General features: G+C 43.2%; 1 pseudogene; it reads left to right on the top strand.

The window, feature by feature from the left end:
- The window catches only part of LOC149971997 (general transcription factor II-I repeat domain-containing protein 2A-like), a 62,849-nt pseudogene that overhangs the window by 37,172 nt on the left and 6,953 nt on the right, over window positions 1–18,724 (top strand).

An 18,724-nucleotide genomic window follows, 5' to 3' on the forward strand; every position in this document is an offset into this window, starting at 1 on the left:
GAGTGTACAAAACATTAGGAACACCAGCTCTTTCTATGACATAGACTGGCCAGGTGAATCCAGGGGAAAGCTATGATCCCTTAATGATATCACTTGATAAATTCACTTCAATCAGTGCAGATGAAGGGGAGGAGACAGGGTTAAGAAGGATTTTTAAGCCTTGAGATAATTGAGACATGAATTGTGTATGTGTGCCATTCAGAGGGTGAATGGGAAAAACAAAAGTTTGATGTGCCTTTGAACCGGCTATGGTAGTATGTGCCAGGGACAGTGGGTTGAGTGTGTCAAGAACTGCAACGCTGCTGGGTTTTTCACACTCAACAGTTTCCCGTGTGTATCAAGAATGGTCCACCCCCATAGGACATCCAGCCAACTTGACACAACTGTGGGATGCATTGGAGCCAACATGGTCCAGCATCCCTGTGTAATGCTTTTGACACCTTGTAGAGTCCATACCTCAACAAATTGAGTTTGTTCGAGGGCAAAAGGGGGTGCGACTCAATATTAGGAAGGTGTTCCTAATGTTATGTACGCTCAGTGTATGTAGCGCTTACCGTGAATGCAGTATGCAGTCTCTGCGAACGTGAGAACATTGCCTTTAAATTTAAATCATGCTATAGTGTAGATCTTCCATGATCCAGAATGAATCTAGGCCTAGATCAGAAACAATGATGATGAGCAGATTTTTAACAGATGTGATGATGGAATGAGGAGTCGAGCCATTGAACATCAAAGTTGGACACAGGTGGGAATGCTCTGGCACTCCTCATCGCAGATATCTACCCACATCGGACAGTACCAAGGCAGAGTGTTTTAGTGTTTGTGTCAAGACATGAGTGAGGTTTTCAGGAACTCTATATCAGTAGCTAATCAAGCTGCCCTGCAGCCTGAGGGACCTTTCCTCTCCTTACCCCAGACATGCCCATCCGTGGGCATTACATCATTGTCCCCATCAAACACAGGTGCCAGGCTAAATGCCCATGCACTCAGTGACATTATCACACACAGTATGACGTGTTGCTCCAGGAGTTTTTCCTGACCATGAGACCTGACCAGGAAAACCTCTGGGCCGTAGTTATAGCCTATTACCAAGGCCAAGAGTTTTACTGGTCAGTCCACACGGTCAGGCATTTGTTTAGGAAACTATAATCACATCACATGTGGCTACAAAAACACCTTGCATTTTTTCCAGACCTCAACTGTGGTTTATGCATTTATTATTTTTGGGGGGATTTTACCCCTTTTTCTCCCCAATTTCGTGGTATCCTGTCTCATCGCTACAACTCCCGTACGGGCTCGGGAGAGACGAAGGTTGAAATTCATGCGTCCTCTGATACACAACCAACCAAGCCGCACTGCTTCTTAACACAGCGCGCATCCAACCCGGAAGCCAGCCGCACCAATGTGTCGGAGGAAACACTGTGTACCTGGCCACCTTGTTAGCGTGCACTTGTTAGCGTGCACTGCGCCCGGCCCGCCACAGGAGTCGCTGGTGCGCGATGAGACAAGGACACCCCTACTGACCAAGCCCTCCCTAACCTGGACGACGCTAGGCCAATTGTGTGTCGCCCCACGGACCTCCCGGTCGCGGCCGGTTACGACAGAGCCTGGGCAAGAACCCAGGGACTCTGATGGCACAGCTGGCGCTGCAGTACAGCGCCCTTAACCACTGCACCACCCGGGAGGCCCCGGTTTAAGCATGGTTGTGGACTTAGAACATCCAATGTTATTGTTTTTCTGCTAAAGTGTGATTTTGAGAGCGAGTACCTGGAAAAACAAGGGGAAATCCAAAACCTGGAGCAACAAAACCGGGAAAAAATGTGTTTGGGAAAAACTGAATATGAAGAAAAAAGAAATACAGGTTCCCACTTTCTCAGATGGTGAATCAGCATAGGCCATTAGCTCATAATACTGCACATAAAAATGAATGCAAAACCATCTATGAACCAAAAATTCTGGAGCCCTATTTTAAGAAAAGTCTGATTGCAACCCAAACCCAAAATCTATGACAATCCCTGGATTAGGTGATATCTTGAATCATGCATTCCTTCTTGGACATTATATGTAACAATATATTTATTGAATGCCTTCTCAGTAGTCTATTACACTTCTTATTGAGCAGTGTATTGGCCCAGCGTTGTCCGAGGTAAGCAGTCATTGTAAATAAGAATTTGTTCTTAATTAACTGACTTGCCTACTGTAGTTAAATAAAGGTTAAATCTATTGGTGAGGCCGCACATTTTTTGGGGGTGGGGGGGGTTACAACCAAATCATGGGCTGGTGCCACCAATTGAAAAGGTTAGTGGCATTAGGGTAAACCACTAGTCTGGAGCCCTGGGTTGGATCTCCTAAACCTCCTAAATAGACATACACAAAAGTAACTGCTATTCATGTGTAATTACATGATTCTGACATGCCAAAACGTGGTATATTTGGAAAGAAAACATCTGGGAGATTATGACAAAATGATCAGAAGATAGATAGGAGTTACATAGTTCTGAATACATGAGATCAAGCACACATGAAATAACTTTCATCTTTCATTGACAAGCTATAAGTGAATTATTGATGCCCAGAGCTGGAAACCGATGGCTCCAACAACATATGAACAATATTATTAAAAAAATGGGATTGATAGACCTAACAACTAGAAATGGGCAGATGTTTTAGTAAGTGGTGTCAGGTGTGGTCACGGGACGGTTCCAAGTGTCATATGTCTGTACATTTGATAATTCCAGTGCTATTCCATATTTGCGATCCCTGAATGCTATTTGTTCAGTATAAAAACGCAATTTCTAACATATCAACCTCCCTCAAACATTGTGGTGGTGTTATGGGGTATCCAGGATACATTCAAGTGTCCTTTCAATCTCGCCAAAGTGTCCGAAGGCCAACTTGGAGAGTGGGGTTTGATCTTTCGCTTTGGCCTTGTGGACAATTAAACCATTTACTGTAGCAATGTCCACAAAGTGGTGAAATTTTTTTTATATACCACTTCCTGGTCTTGTGGAGGACCTGCTAGTAGTCTATCAGAGTGTCAGACAGGTTGACAATTCCCATGCTGGCATTGTAGTCCTTCACAGAATGGGGACATTCTTCCCTTTTCACCCTCCTTGAGACATGGTCGTTATTGAATGCCTTATGCTGTGTGGGGAAAATGGTTACTTACGGAGTGTCCTTCTATTTCACAAAAAGCAGCTTGTTAGTCCTGATCCAACGAGCCAGGTAGCAATAGTTTGCATTACGCATCAAAGGTTCTAAGCCTTTCTTTGTACCACCCAGGTCAACTGCATATCCCTGGAAAGCTTATCCCCTGCGTAATGGATGCCTACGGCATGTAAGCAGGCAGCATGATCATTTTCATGCGCAAAGATATAGTCACTCGGAAGACATTCAATGTTGCCATTAAGTCATACATCATCAGATAACATGACAATAGGCTAGATTTGGTCCCCCCCCCCCCCCTCATGTAGCTATAGCAGATTGAAGTTTAACGATCTAATGCACTTTTGTACATTGCGCTGTTCCGTACATTTGACCTTATTTTAGCTCCCCAAAAGCGTAATACTTCCAGGTCAACTGTAATATGAATACCATTGTAAAGCACAATTTCTCCCCTTTACAGCAAAATCAATGACGAGACCTTCATGCTGCCAGTCTCTGCACAATTGAAGAAGAATTGGAGCTCCGCCGGGTCTTTTTCAAAATGGCGGGTGAGGAAGCTAAAGCTACTGTGATAGTGAAAGGGGGATGCCTTGTGGGGAAACTTCTTTTTTCACCAGATCTGTCCAACTTCTCACTTCTAAAATGTAAATAAAACACTATAAATAGTTGATATAATGTCTCATTACATAACTATTTGAGTCTTGATGGCTCACAGTGATTATGCAAATAATTAACAATTGATTGAGTTAACTATTGATGAACTTATGAGTAATTAACTTTATAATCACCATTACACTCACCATTGATAATTTTTTGTTTTTAATCTGTGAGAGAAGCGCTACACCTGGTGGAAAGAGGCTGTACGGCACACAATGAGTTTCATAATGCATGCCGTACATTACAGAACGTCGTGACACCTCACAATTTAATGTGCAGCGTCAGAGGGGTCAGTTATTTACATTTTTCTCCAATACTATTGGTCCATTACCATGTCAATCAACACTTGAATAGAAAAATACTTCACACCCCGCATTTTGATGCCAACACAGTCGCTACAGTCCCATTAGTTTTCATTGCAGCCTCGTTTGAATGCTGCGATTGCGCAAATGTGTACGGATCAGGGTTAGTCACAGTTATCTTGTAAGAGGTATGCTGTTTGGTGAAAATGTTGTGTAAAATAAAGCTTTCGACTCTCGGGGCTGGTGATCAATAGCGGTAGGTCACAGGCAAACAAATAAGACACCTTCATGATCTGTGGAGTCCCAGCTTTCGGTGGGTATTGACACATTCCGTTTTTATTTTGATTATGCTTCACAACTCTAACCAGAACGTAGGTAGCAGCCATCTTCAAATGAGGTCATCGGCTTGGACTGCCCTTATAGATTTGCATGCCCATATATGGTAGTACGTCACACCCCTATCTGCTTTTGCAGGGGCTACCGTTCTCATACCAGGCTGAATTTAATTAAAAACGTTTTTTTTTAAACGGTCATTTTGATATCATGGATGGTCAGTCCTTACATCCATAGCTCTGTCTATGAATTTTAGAGTGGGTATATTTCTTCAGCCCCTTCCCTCAGCTTTTTACCAGTGGCAGGGAGTCACAGGCAGCTAGTGGCACCTTCATTTGGGAGGACAGGCTCATAGTAATTGCTGGAAAACAATACATTGAATGGTATCGAACACATCAAACACATGGTTTCCATTCCATTTGCTCCATTCCAGCTGTTACTATGAGCCGTTTTCCCCTCAGCAGCCTCCTGTGTGGGGTATACACTTCGTTACGGTTTCAACTGCTGATTGGCCCTTTAACTATGAGTACCAGTTGCAGTCAGATCAAAAGGTTTGGCAATTGAACTCTACCCACTCTTCTCTACTGAAAAACATTTCTCCCTACAATCATACATTAACCACAACTTCAATGTGTCACACTCCAGTCATCACATCAAGCACCTTATGACCTCGGGGCGCCAGTCAAAACAAGCGTAAAAAACCCCACAAACAATGGGGGATAGAAGGTTTATATTAAGTCTACAGGTGCTCAATATCAGTGATGGATCACATCAGCAGTTGAAACAATGCTTGAATTCTTGGCTGCCTGGGTGGATGTGGAGACGCCGAGCCAATGACCAGGTTGACATTCTTCACCATTTCCTCGACTCACCCTGCGTTACCTTGCAGGTCTCTTAGCGGCCCGCATTTTCCAGGCGACACATCCTTTACGGCCGCCATTAAGGAATTCCAGCAGGCCTGGGCAGCAGGTGCGAGAAGCGAGGCAGACTTTCCAAGGATGTCAAGTCGACGGAAGACTCAATAATGTTGCTCGGCCAACAAAGGGACTAGAATTTAGGAGGATGCCTGCGGACATGCCGCAGATGGAGGAGATAGGCTCTTTCAATAGGCTCCTGAACTGTGGGCCAAGAACTTGTGTATACACTGGGGGGATTTTTTTCAGTCACTTTTAGGTCAGGGATGGGCAACGTTGATGGGGGAGGGGGCCACAAAAAAATCGGAACAATAAGAAGGGCTGCAGTGGCTTGTAGATCTGTGTACCCACATCCATACCAACACATTAAGGATGTTAACGTTTAACCATTACATTGGTTAGCCACTGAAAATACATTTCACTGGTCATTCTTAACCATCTCAAATCAAATAACATTTTTATTAGTCACATGCGCTGAATACAACAGGTAGACCTTACAGTGAAATGCTTACTTAAGGGCCCCTAACCGAAAGTGCAGTTTCAAAAAATATGGATAAGAATAAAAGTAACAGGTAATTAAAGAGGAGAAATGTAAAAAAAAATATATATATATATATACAGGGGGAGTCAGTGTGCAGGGGCATTGGTTAGCTGAGGTGGTATGTACATGTAGGTAGAGTTAATTAAAGTCACTATGCATAGATGACAACAGAGAGTGGCAGTGGTGTGGAGGGGGGGGGGCAATGTGAATAGTCTGGGTAGCCATTTGACTAGATGTTGAGGAGTATTATGGCTTGGGGGTAGAAGCTGTTTAGAAGCATCTTGGACCTAGACTTGGCGCTCCGGTACCGCTTGCCGTGTGGTAGCAAAGAGAACAGTCTATGACTAGGGTGGCTGGAGTCTTTGACAATTTTCAGGGCCCTCCTCTGACACCGCCTGGTATAGAGGTCCTGAATGGCAGGAAGTTTGGCCCCAATGATGTACTGGGCCGTTTGCACTACCCTCTGTAGTGCCTTGCGGTCGGAAGCCAAGCAGTTGCCATACCAGACTGTGACGCAACCAGTCAGGTGCTCTCGATGGTGCAGCTGCAGAACCTTTTGAGGATCTAAGGACCCATGCCAAATCTTTTCAGTCTCCTGAGGGGGAATAGGTTTTGTCGTGCCCGCTTCACGACTGTCATGGTGTGCTTGGGCCATGTTAGTTTGTTGGTGATGTGGACACCAAGGAACTTGAAGCTCTCAACCTGCTCCACTGCAGCGATGAGAATGGGAGCGTGTTCGGTCCTCTTTTTCCTGTAGTCCACAATCATCTCCTTCGTCTTGATCACATCGAGGGAGAGGTTGTTGTCCTGGCACCACACGGCCAGGTCTCTGACCTCCTCCCTATAGGCTGTCTCGTTGTTGTCAGTGATCAGGCCTACAACTGTTGTGTCATCGGCAAATTTAATGATGGTGTTGGAGTCGTGCCTCGCCGGCTGTCATGAGTGAACAGGGAGTACAGGGGGGGGTTGAGCACACACCCCTGAGGGGCCCCTATGTTGAGGGTTGGAAAAAAGCACTTCATGGCTACAGACGTGAGTGCTACGGGTCAGTAGTCATTTAGGCAGGTTACCTTAGTGTTCTTGGGCACAGGCATTATGGTGGTCTGCTTAAAGCATGTTGGGAGAGGTTGAAAATGTCAGTGAAGACACTTGCTAGCTGGTCAGCGCATGTTCGCAGTACACGTCCTGGTAATCCGTCTGGCTCTGCGGCCTTGTGAATGTTGACCTGTCTAAAGGTCTTACTGTCATCGGCTGCAGAGAGCGTGATCACACAGTCTTCTGGTACAGCTGGTGCTCTCACATATGTTTCATTGTTATTTGCCTCGAAGCGAGCATAGAAGTAGTTTAGCTCGTCCGGTAGGCTTGTGTCACTGGGCAGCTCTTGACTGTGCTTCCCTTTGTAGACTGTAATGGTTTGCAGGCCCTGCCACATCCGACGAGCGTCAGAGCCGGTGTAGTACGACTCGATCTTAGTCCTGTATTGATGCTTTGCCTGTTTGACGGTTCGTCGGAGAGCATAGCAGGATTTTTTATAAGCTTCCGGGTTAGAGTCCCGCTCCTTGAAAGCGGCAGCTCTAGCCTTTAGCTCAGTGCGGATGCTGCCTGTAATCCATGGTTTCTGGTTGGGGTATGTACGTTCAGTCAGTGTGGGGACAATATCATCGATGCACTTATTGATGAAGCCAATGACAGACGTGGTGTACTCCTCAATGCCATTGGAGGAATCCCGGAACATATTCCAGTCTGTACTAGCAAAACAGTCCTGTAGTTTAGCATCTGCTTCATCTGACCACTTTTTTGTTGATCTCGTCACTGGTGCTTCCTGCTTTAATTTTTGCTTGTAAGCAGGAATCAGGAGGATAGAATTATGGTCAGATTTGCCAAATGTAGGGCGAGGGAGAGCTTTGTATGCGTCTCTGTGTGTGGAGTATAGGTGGTCCAGAGTTATTTTCCCTCTGGTTGCACATTTAACATGTTGATAGACATTAGGTAAAACTGATTTAAGTTTCCCTGCAATAAAGTTCTTGGCTACTAGGAGCGCCGCCTCTCGGTGAGCATTTTCTTGTTCGCTTATGGCGGAATACAGCTCATTCAATGCTATCTTAGTGCCAGCCTCGGACTGTGGTGGTATGTAAAACAGCTACAAAGAATATAGATGAAAACTCTCTCGGTAGGTAATGTGGTCTGCAGCTTATCATGAGAAACTCTACCTCAAGCGAGCAATTGCTCGAGACTTCCTTAGATATTGTGCACCAGCTGTGTTTACAAAAATACATAGACCGCCACCCCTTGTCTTACCAGACGCCACAGTTCTATCCTGCCGGTACATCGTATAACCAGCCAGCTGTATGTTGATATTGTCGTCGTTCAGCCACGACTCTGTGAAGCATAAGATGTGACAGTTTTTAATGTCCCGTTGGTACTTTAATCATCCCAATAACTCGTCCATTTCATTGTCCAAAGATTGCATGTTTGCGAGCAGAATTGACGGAAGTGGGGGTTTATTCGATCGCCTCCTACTCCTCAGAAGGCAGCCCGCCCTCCAGCCTCTCTTTCTCCGCCTCCACCTCGGGCTCGTAAGAGTCATGAAAGAAGAACAATTCTGCTAGTCCATGGTGAGTAATCGCAGTCCTGATGTCTAGAAGTTATTTTCGGCCATAAGAGAAGGTAGCGGCAACATTATTTACAAAGATAAGTTACAAACAACGCACATAAATGAACAAAAAACACAATCGTCTGGGGGCACGTAAAACATTTGCCTTCTGCTCCAGCAACATTTTTACACATCTATAGGTCATTTGCATAATTTGGTTAAATTAAATTGTTGTGAGTGTATTTTCATTAGTTGTCATGTTTCTTATTTATCACAAGTACACAGCATACAGTGAGGATTGAGGAGTGAAATGGCCTATCTTCTGGTACTGGAGTGAAACGTGCTTTTATAAACCTAGTCATTGCGCAACAAATAACAATTCCAATTGCAATCGAGTGTTCAAAATGGCCACGATTAAAAAGAGCTAGCTACTATTTTTATTTCTTAATCTCAATTTATAATTCAAACACACCTCACATTCACCATTCGAGTGCATAGGCTATAGTCAATGGTAGGCAGGCTATCAGTGCATCACCTACCACTTTGCATATAAACTTTCTTTCATTGTCCAGAAGCCTTTTTGTTGCTATTAGATTCATCCTCTTTCTTAGTTTCTAACATATGGAACCGCTCACATTTGGTGTCCTGTTTAGAACAGTGTTTTCCCAGGAATTGCATTTTGTGAAATATTTGAAAATGACGTTTTGTGAGCCATTTTGTTTATTGACTGGTTAATTAGGGCGGTTAGTCTGCAAAATGTACAATACATACAGTCAGAGCCGGCGATAACACTTTACAATAAGGTGCCATTTAAAGGGTTTATATAGGGTTTGTAATTATGTTATTAACGGTTATTATGTTATTAACGGTTATGTAATCATTTGCAAATGCATTATAAATGGGTTATAGAAAATTGGTCAAAACAGTGTGACAGCCAATCAGTGCTTGCCAAATAGTGAGCCACTATTTACATCCATCTATTAACCGTTTATAAATGCAATTACAAATGTGTATCATATTGAACCCTTATGTATAATCATGCAACCTTATTTCCAATGGTTGCTCAGGTCGCCCCCGCAGAAATCTAATTAACATAACAAACTTTTTTTTATTTTTCCAGGCAAGTCAGTTAAGAACAAATTCTTATTTTCAATGACGGCCTGGGAACAGTGGGTTAACTGCCTGTTCAGGGGCAGAACGACAGATTTGTACCTTGTCAGCTCGGGGGTTTGAACTCGCAACCTTCCGGTTACTAGTCCAACGCTCTAACCACTAGGCTACCCTGCCGCCCCAAACAGTCAGTTTAAGCTAGAGATATCTGTATTTTGCATTGGATGAGTCTCAATCTACAGCATTCGCAAATGTCGCTAGAATCTCACGAACACGTACAGTACATGTTGGTTGTTTTGCTCTGGATGCCCACAGGCCTCACGACTCATCCGAAGGTCTATACTGTATCTGGAGACTGTTTAGTGCCACAAATAAGGGGTTAAATAGATTTTTTTTTTTATATTTAAGAAATGTTTCCTGATCTGTCTTATATCTCTCAGCTATAGGACAGACACTTCAGAGCAAGCTTCCTTTTTTGTAATTGTTTGTATGGGCTAATAGCAGGCCAAATAAAAACGTTCATCAAATATTTTTTGTATATATTTTTTTATACTTCAAGGGTCTTAAAAATCAAAAATCAAATAACAAAATGATCCTTTTTAAAACAATTCCATATAGCTTAGTGGAACCCCCCCACGCCATCACCCTCGTCTTAAACAGGACTTAAACTTGTTAGTGCCAAAAATAAGGGATTAATACATATACATTTTTTTTTACAAAATGGTTCCTGATCTTTCTTATATCTCTCAGATAAAGGACAGAAACTTCAAAACAAACTTCCTTTAGATTCTTTGGGGGGATTATCTGTTGTTCCATGTAGTGAATCTGTCATTCAATGCATTTGCATGGGCTAATAGCATTAAGGCCAAAAACAATTTCCATCAAATAATTGTTGCATATAGTTTTTGGAAACTTTAAGGGGTCTTAAATTCTAAATCAAAATTCTAAATCAAAATTCTAAATCAAAATCACTGGGTGTGACCTTCTTAAAACAATTCCATACAGCTTAGAAAGAGCTTAGACTCTTATGGGTTAAACCAGGCCTGGGTAAAGGCCGGCCCGGGTGCCGTATGCAGCCTGATTCAATACGGCCCGTGGAATCATGCTCAGATTACATAAAGAATTTGCGATAGTAAAGTTTTGTAAAGGTAATTAGTTATTCAAATTAAAAGCCCAATGAATACTCGCCTTTGTGTAATGATTTAACTCCCATCGCTTGTGGGATATTTATTTTGAAGGCACATATAAATAACAACTGCACGAGGACAGACAGTGACTGACAGGTTGACCAACATGTCACAGTGACAATTAGTCGCTGGCTAGAAATTGCGCAAAAATGTATTTTTCAAAGATTTCAAAGAAAATGAAAGTAGACAATGAATGTAGGGTGTTCCAGCAAGAGCGGACATCGAAATATTAATTTGAGGTATCAGGGAAAGCTGTGTGTTTAATGTGCAAAGAGAGAATCGCTGTCTTGAAAGACTACAACTTGTCCCGAGACTTCCAGATGAAGCATCCAGAGAAATACAGGATTATGTCTTCTGAGCAGAGGGCAAGTGCATCAAAAGAGTTGCTTTCTCCGTTGCAAAAGCAGCAAGGACTTTCCACAAAACTGCATTCAGTAAACGACAGAATTGCGAGAGCTACCTTTGTACTCTCCCACAAAATGGTTAAACATAGCAAGCCATTCGCTGAGGGCAAATTCATTAAAGAATGTTTAATTGACTCTGCAGCAATACTTTGCCCTGACAAGAAAGAACTGTTTGAAAATGTTTCCCTGTCAAGACGAACAGCGACACGGCGTGTTGAGGACATCTCAGAGAATATGGAACAACAGTTGAAAGACAAGGTAAAGGATTTAATATTTTCTCCTTGGCCCTGGATGAGAGCAGTGATGCACGTGACACGGCGCAGTTGTTGATATTCTTACGAGGCATAACCCCAGACTTTGAAATTACTGAGGACCTTGCTTCAGTGTAGTCAATGAACAGCACAACCACAGGGAAAGATTTATTGGAGGAGGTTAATAAGTGTGTGGCAATGCTGGGACTGAGTTTTGAAAAGTTATCCAGTGTGACCACTGATGGGTGCCCAAACTTGACAGGAAAAAACAATGGATACAAGATCAAGTAGCTGAGCTGAACCCAGATCAGAAAATAATTTTCCTTCACTGCATTATTCATCAGGAGATGCTCTGTAAGTGTGTTCTGAAAATGAGCCATGTTGTGGATACAGTCACTAAAGTGGTAAACTTTAAGAGCAAAACCAAAACCAAAACCACATGCAGTTTGTCTCACTGTTGGATGAGACAGAGTCGTGTCATGCAGACCTTTCCTACCACACAAACGTCAGATGGCTAAGTTTGGGGAAGTTGCTTTAAAGGGTGAGGGACCTGAAGTCAGAGATTGCAGAGTTTTTACAAATGAAAGGAAAATATATGGATTTCCCTCAACTGCAAGATAAAGAATGGTTGGCTGATCTTGGCTTCACTGTGGACATCATGGCCCTCATGAATGAACTGAATTCCAAACTACAAGGGAAGGGCCTTTTTGCACATCAGATGTACATCCTTGTCAAAGCCTTCAAGGGAAAATTACTCCTCCTGACCCGTCAAGTAGAAGCCAACAATCTCACCCACCTTCCAACACTCCTAGTCTGTGCCCTATCAAATGACCAGCGGAAAAAGTATACATCACTGCTGTATGCTTTGAACTGTGAATTTTCTCATCGTTTTGAGGATTTCAAAGTTTTGGAAAATTACATGCTGTTGGTTTCCTCTCCTTTCACCTTCAATGTGGATAACGTCTGATGCAGTGATTGGATAAATATTCAAAACAATGTCACTGGCGAGGTTCTATGCATCTCTCGAGTAACAAAACTTTCCAGAGATTAGGAGTCATGCTCAGAGGATGTTTGTACTGTTTGTGTCAACTTAAACTCAGCAAAAAAAGAAAAGTCCTCTCACTGTCAACTGCATTTATTTTCAGCAAACTTAACATGTGTAAATATTTGTATGAACATAACAAGATTCAACAACTGAGACATAAACTGAACAAGTTCCACAGACATGTGACTAACAGAAATTGAATAATGTGTCCCTGAACAAAGGGGTGGGGGTCAAAATCAAAAGTAGCAGTCAGTATCTGGTGTGGCCACCAGCTGCATTATGTACTGAAGGACATCTCCTCCTCATGGACTGCACCAGATTTGATAGTTCTTGCAGTGAGATGTTACCCCACTATTCCACCAAGACACCTGCAAGTTCCCGAACATTTCTGGGGGGAATAGCCCTAGCCCACACCCTCCGATCCAACAGGTCCCAGACGTGCTCAATGGGATTGAGATCCGGGCTCTTCGCTGGCCATGGCAGAACACTGACATTCTTGTCTTGCAGGAAATCACGCACAGAAACGAGCAGTACGGCTGGTGGCATTGTTATGCTGGAGGGTCATGTCATGCAGGAAGGGTACCACATGAAGGAGGAGGATGTCTTCCCTGTAAAGCACAGCGTTGAGATTGCCTGCAATGACAACATGCTCAGTCCGATGATGTTGTGACACACCGCCCAAGACCATGAAGGACCCTCTACCTCCAAATTGATCCCGCTCCAGAGTACAGGCCTCGGTGTAACGCTCTTTCCTTCAACAACAAACGTGAATCCGACCATCAACAATGGTGAGGCAAAACCGCGACTCGTCAGTGAAGAGCACTTTTTGCCAGTCCCGTCTGGTCCAGCGACGGTGGGTTTGTGCCCATAGGAGACGTTGTTGCCGTTGTCACTTTACTCCTACCTACATGTACAAATTACCTTGACTAACCTGTACTCCTGATACATTGACATTGTTCCCCCTGCATATAGCCTTGTTATTGTTAATTTATTGCTTCTTTTTTTTTACATTAGTTTATTTAAATATTTTCTTAACTCTATTTTCTTAAAACTGCATTGATGGTTAAGGGCTTGTAAGTAAGCATTTCACGATACCTGTTGTATTCCACACATTTGACAAATACAATTTGATTTGATTTGACACAGACCAAAACATTCAACATTGTGAGAGGATACACCCTCCACTGTTTCACCAAAACAGAGGAGGTATTAAGGTTACTATTTCACACCAGAGTGTTCACCATATATGGACTATCACAGAGAAGTGACAAGTGTGTTGATATAATCTGGTAAGGGGTGGTATGTTAGTGTTGAATGATTGAATATTGTCCTGGATGTACATTTGGCCAGGATATCAGGGTTTCAAAGGTGGGTTAAGTTACATCATGAAAACTAACCTCTTGTGTTCCTGGGACAGAGCACCAATGCATCACACCCAAAAGTTAGAAAATAACTATGGTTCAACTGTGCAATGAAGGTACATAAGGGTTAATCTTATAATCATTTGTAATTGTATTTATAAATGGTTTATAACTGGAGGTAAATATTGGCTCACTATTTGGCATACATTTACCAGTTACTGCACTATTTGGACCAATGCGATTTAACTGTTTATTAACAGCTTATAAGGAATTTACAAATGACTAAATAATCGTTAATAATGTAATTGTTGTTACCAAAAAAGGTAAGCTGACATGGGTTAATTGAGTGACTGTCAGTGCCTGAAAGAACAAGAGAAAAATTGTGTGTGTGTGGGGAGGGGGGGGGGGGCTGCTTTAGGCAAATATCATGACAAGCAACATGCGGTCAAAGTGAGCGACCCCTGATAGAAATATATTTGTGATCCACAACTCATTTACTTGGCAAAGACGCAAGTCAATTCATCAACAAAAATAGGAACGGGATGAATAAACAGTTTGTTGTTTTCTGAAAATCCGACAGCTAAAGAACAGCCAGAGAGTGGTCAGCACGGAGAAAAGAGAACATTTACACTTCTCGTGGCTGCTCCCCGACTTTGATCACATTGTAAATATCACCATGGTGATTGTTGGAGATGGGCTTGAGAGTTGAAAGTGCAAATAATTGCTCTGCCTCAACTTGAGTGAGTTCGCAGAGGGTTTAAAGTACGGGGCTGAACGGACAATAAACTACTATAACAGCAGTGATGGCAGCAAAAAAAAAGCTATTTCTGCTAGCAACACAGTCTGTTCTCGGAAAATGCATCCGCTGGATTTCTGCTTGCTCAAAAGCCTCTGTTCCCACGTCATTTTCTGCCCAGGTGTTTCTGTGTTGACAATATTCACTACACTCCTAGAATAAAAGGTGCCTTCTAGAACTTAAAAGGTTTTTGGTCCTAGCTAGAACACTTTTGGTTCCAGGTAGAACCCTTTTGAGTTGCATGTAGAACCCTTCAAAACAGAGGGTTCTACATGGAACCCAAATTAGTTCTACCTGGACCAAAAATTATTCTCCTATGGGGACAGCCAAAGAACCCTTGTTCGAACTCTTTTTTTCTAAGAGTGTAGTTTTCAAGCGAGTTTTTTTGACGAGCATTCAAGAATGTTGTTTTATCTTTTGGCACTATGCTGTTTGACATGTTTATTTTAGATTTTATCGTTTGGCACTGTGCTGTTTGACATGTCTTTTTTTCAGTACATTTTTGCAGTGAAGTACACAGTGGAGACTAGGGAGCCTACATGGTATCAGGGTCAAATCTGTACCACTTCTCTTGGCTCATTGATATCTGCCCTAATTTTCCACCAAACAACCAAATGGCTTGTAATTCAGATGGACATGCCAGGTTTTTCTCTCTCGCTCAAGCTTGACCTCTGGACATTGTACACTGGAAGGATAAAGCAACCAGCCAAGTGTAAAAGCTCAGTAAACCTAATAATGAGAACGATGTCCATTACAGGAGACTTTGGGCGAATGTATTTCCGCGGCTACTGTCTGCAAGTGAAATGACAACCTTGAGACTGGTCACCATGGCCACTGGAGGAGTGTAGTCTCAGCTGGCTTGTCAAGGTGTTTTAATAGGGACAGTTGATGGATGACTCCATTACAGTAGTGGAGCATGCTGTCACCTCCAGCTGCAGCGGTGCGCCACGGCCAGCCCCGCTCCCTGGAGAGGATATCGCCTAATTGTTTGCATTAGAGGAAACAAATACATTTGCAAAACAAAGATACAGAAATATCTTTCCTCAACACAAAAACTTCCTGACGATAAGAGAGGCACTTGATTACAGAGCGACCGGGAGATGAGACAAGTGTTATTGGCTGTGGTCGCGCAGAGGGACAATTTCCTGTTGGATATGGCTGCCCTGTGTCAGGATCTGTCCCGAGGATACAAATGACCAGACACAAGACCTGACCAGAGTCCAGGGTCAGGGCCTCGAACTTTGTTAAAATGGTGGTATAGAAAAATAAATCTGAGAGCTGTTCTTTCGTTTGCCCCCGAATTGCTGAAGCATTTCACTGATGGGGTTGGGGGGTTGGGGGTGGGCAGGAGGGAAGCAGGTTTAGGCAACGCGGGCAGAGAGGGGAATCAGAGGTAGAGCTGCCACAACAAACAAGGTGCGGCCCAGATCAAGGTGTTCCCCCCCATCATCACGCAGCACGCTATCTGAGTCACATTAGCCATGCCTGACAAGCCTCCTCACCTCCCCATAACACAACTGAAGATGGATGAGTTGAAGAGGGGAGGGGGCCAGTAAAAAGGTCAGACAGAAATACTATAGCACCAGCCAGGACGGATGCAGGTGAAGAAAATAATCGACCGGGACTTGGGGTGGCCGGGCAGGAACAATTTTTTTCTCTTTGTATGGCTACATGTGAATGAACTAATACATCCCAGGTGTTCACAGGTCTGAGAGGTGTTAAATCTTGAGGGGCCCTACTCTGTCTGCCCTCGGGGCAGCTCTGACCTGGTCTGGGGTCAGATCCTGAGGTACACCACCACACAGGATCATGTTAGGCTCATTCTGCTACATGGAGGATCAAAGAATACAGACAATTGTTCTACTGGGAGGTGAAGAAGTCTCTGGTTTGGGTGCTGTGGGGCGCACCACTGCACCCATCTGCTGTGTTTTCCATAAGTACATGGAGTAGCCAGGCAAACAGATAAAATAGGTAGCCAGGGAGTTCCGGGCTGGGTGGGACAGGCTCTATTTTGACAATCTCATACATTCTAATGCCTTGATTCCACCTGAAATACACAGCTAAATTACTGCCAGATTGGGAAATGAGTGGTGGTATTGAGTAGAAAGACATGACTTTACAATTAAAATGACTGAAAAGGTATCACTTCAGTGTGTTAGTTGTTTGGGATTTTGTCTAGGCCTAGGCCTGTGTGATCTACTGTAAGTAAGAGAACCTGGTTTAACAGTAAACCTGTCTTCTCTTGAGATCAAAGTCATATCTACAGTTTTACTGCAATATATGAATTGCCACAATGATGTTTGTTCTTCAAATTATGTATTTAATTGGCTCTGCTGCTATGGACATCAATGTGTCATTTTGTAATTTGGGTGAACTATCCTTTTAATAGTTTGGCCTGTCAATCAATCACTGTGGGTGGGATTGTCAGGGGAGGGGGCAGGATGTTTGTCACAGAGTTGGTAGGGTTTCAGACCTGTCAATCAATCACTGTGGGTGGGACTTTGAGAGAAGGCGGTAGATTATTAATCTGGTCAGAAAAACTAGCCTAGTCTACTCTTTCAATTTAGTTTATTGTGTAAAAAAACTAAGAAAAAAAGGTTGTGCTATGTCAAATAAAATGGAATCCTTGTTGAGAAACAACGTAGAATTGCAGGAAATTGTTTTTGAAATGCAAACATTTTTAGGAGGACCCACAGACCCCCCGCCAGACTGTGCACCCCCACTTTTATACCAAGTCAGGCGCCCATGAATAGAACAGGTATGATTGAAGAATGAAGCAGGTGTTAAACATGGGCTTTGCTACACAGAATTCTGAAGTTGACTACTTAGTGTCAACACTAATCAAATCAGTAGGCCTACATTTCACATGTATAACCTTTTCTATTTTCATATTCTGGACCAGAATGAGGCTCTCTATCCAGTATCTATTGTTCCTTCAGTGAGGATTCAACATCTTCATAGAATGTTTTCAGAATTTATCTGCAGATAAATCCCCAAAAGCAGTAGTAGCTTCCCAGTACGCAAATTAGGGAGCCAAATGAACGGTTCGCCGATGTGATTCGGTTCTGTTCACCTAAAAGAACAGCTCTAAAAGAACCGTTTGCAAACAACCCATCACTAGGCTACAATGACGAGTCACTTTAGCGGGCTTCAAATCCTAGGAAAATGCGAACAAGATCCTTGGTTGATTTGGGATTCATGACTAGCAAAGGAATATAGGAGATTCAGTCTGTTCGACACCTTTTATAAACTAGTCAACACTTGCTGTTGAGTCAATCAAAGCACAGTAAATAGCCTATGCTCCCCAACTCCGTGGCTGGCTATAGGCCTATGAAACACACTAAAGAAAATAAACGAATGTGCCACAAAACAATAATGGCATGGATTTCAACTCATCGTTACAACTTACATTACATGGGAAATGTACATTCACTCACAGGAGATGATGCTCATGCTATTCCTCCTCTGTTAAAAGGAATTTGACTGCAGCCGACCAGAGCGCATAACAATAACACAGGTGGGACAAACAGCAGACTGACAAATCAGCAGTGTGTCCCTGTCATCGCTCGCTTTGTGACTGACCGGCTTCTGTCCTGTCAATAGAGCCCGGGCGTATCTTTCATTTTAGCGGGAGAAGGCTGTACAGACTTTTCTGAGGAGCAAATGAAAACGTTTAAATGAAAAGACAAGTTAATTAATGAGGTGGAAAAATTAGCCGGCTATTAAATGAGGCTGTTATCAGCTATTTAGCCGACAGCCAGTGTTTATGGAAAACACTGCATCGTTGGTACATGAGACACCGGACTCTGCAGATCTGTTTAACCCTTGGGGGGGGTGGGGGTGTCACTCTCCGAATGTGCGTGTGTCTGAGGGGACAGGTTGTGAGGATGTTAAGGGCCGTTCACTCTAGTACAGCTTACAGCAGACCACCAGGGGTCCACTGAAACAGAGTGGACATGTTTCACAGACAACATGGCACTATTCCAGTTAGTCAGGTAAACCAGAGGATAAAATGCATTAAGGATAAGACAAGATTTATGAAACCTAAAAAAACAAAAGTATGCA

Source organism: Oncorhynchus mykiss, chromosome 25, assembly GCF_057628025.1.
Source record: "Oncorhynchus mykiss isolate SJ-2025 chromosome 25, ASM5762802v1, whole genome shotgun sequence".
In the NCBI taxonomy this organism is placed as follows: domain Eukaryota; kingdom Metazoa; phylum Chordata; class Actinopteri; order Salmoniformes; family Salmonidae; genus Oncorhynchus; species Oncorhynchus mykiss.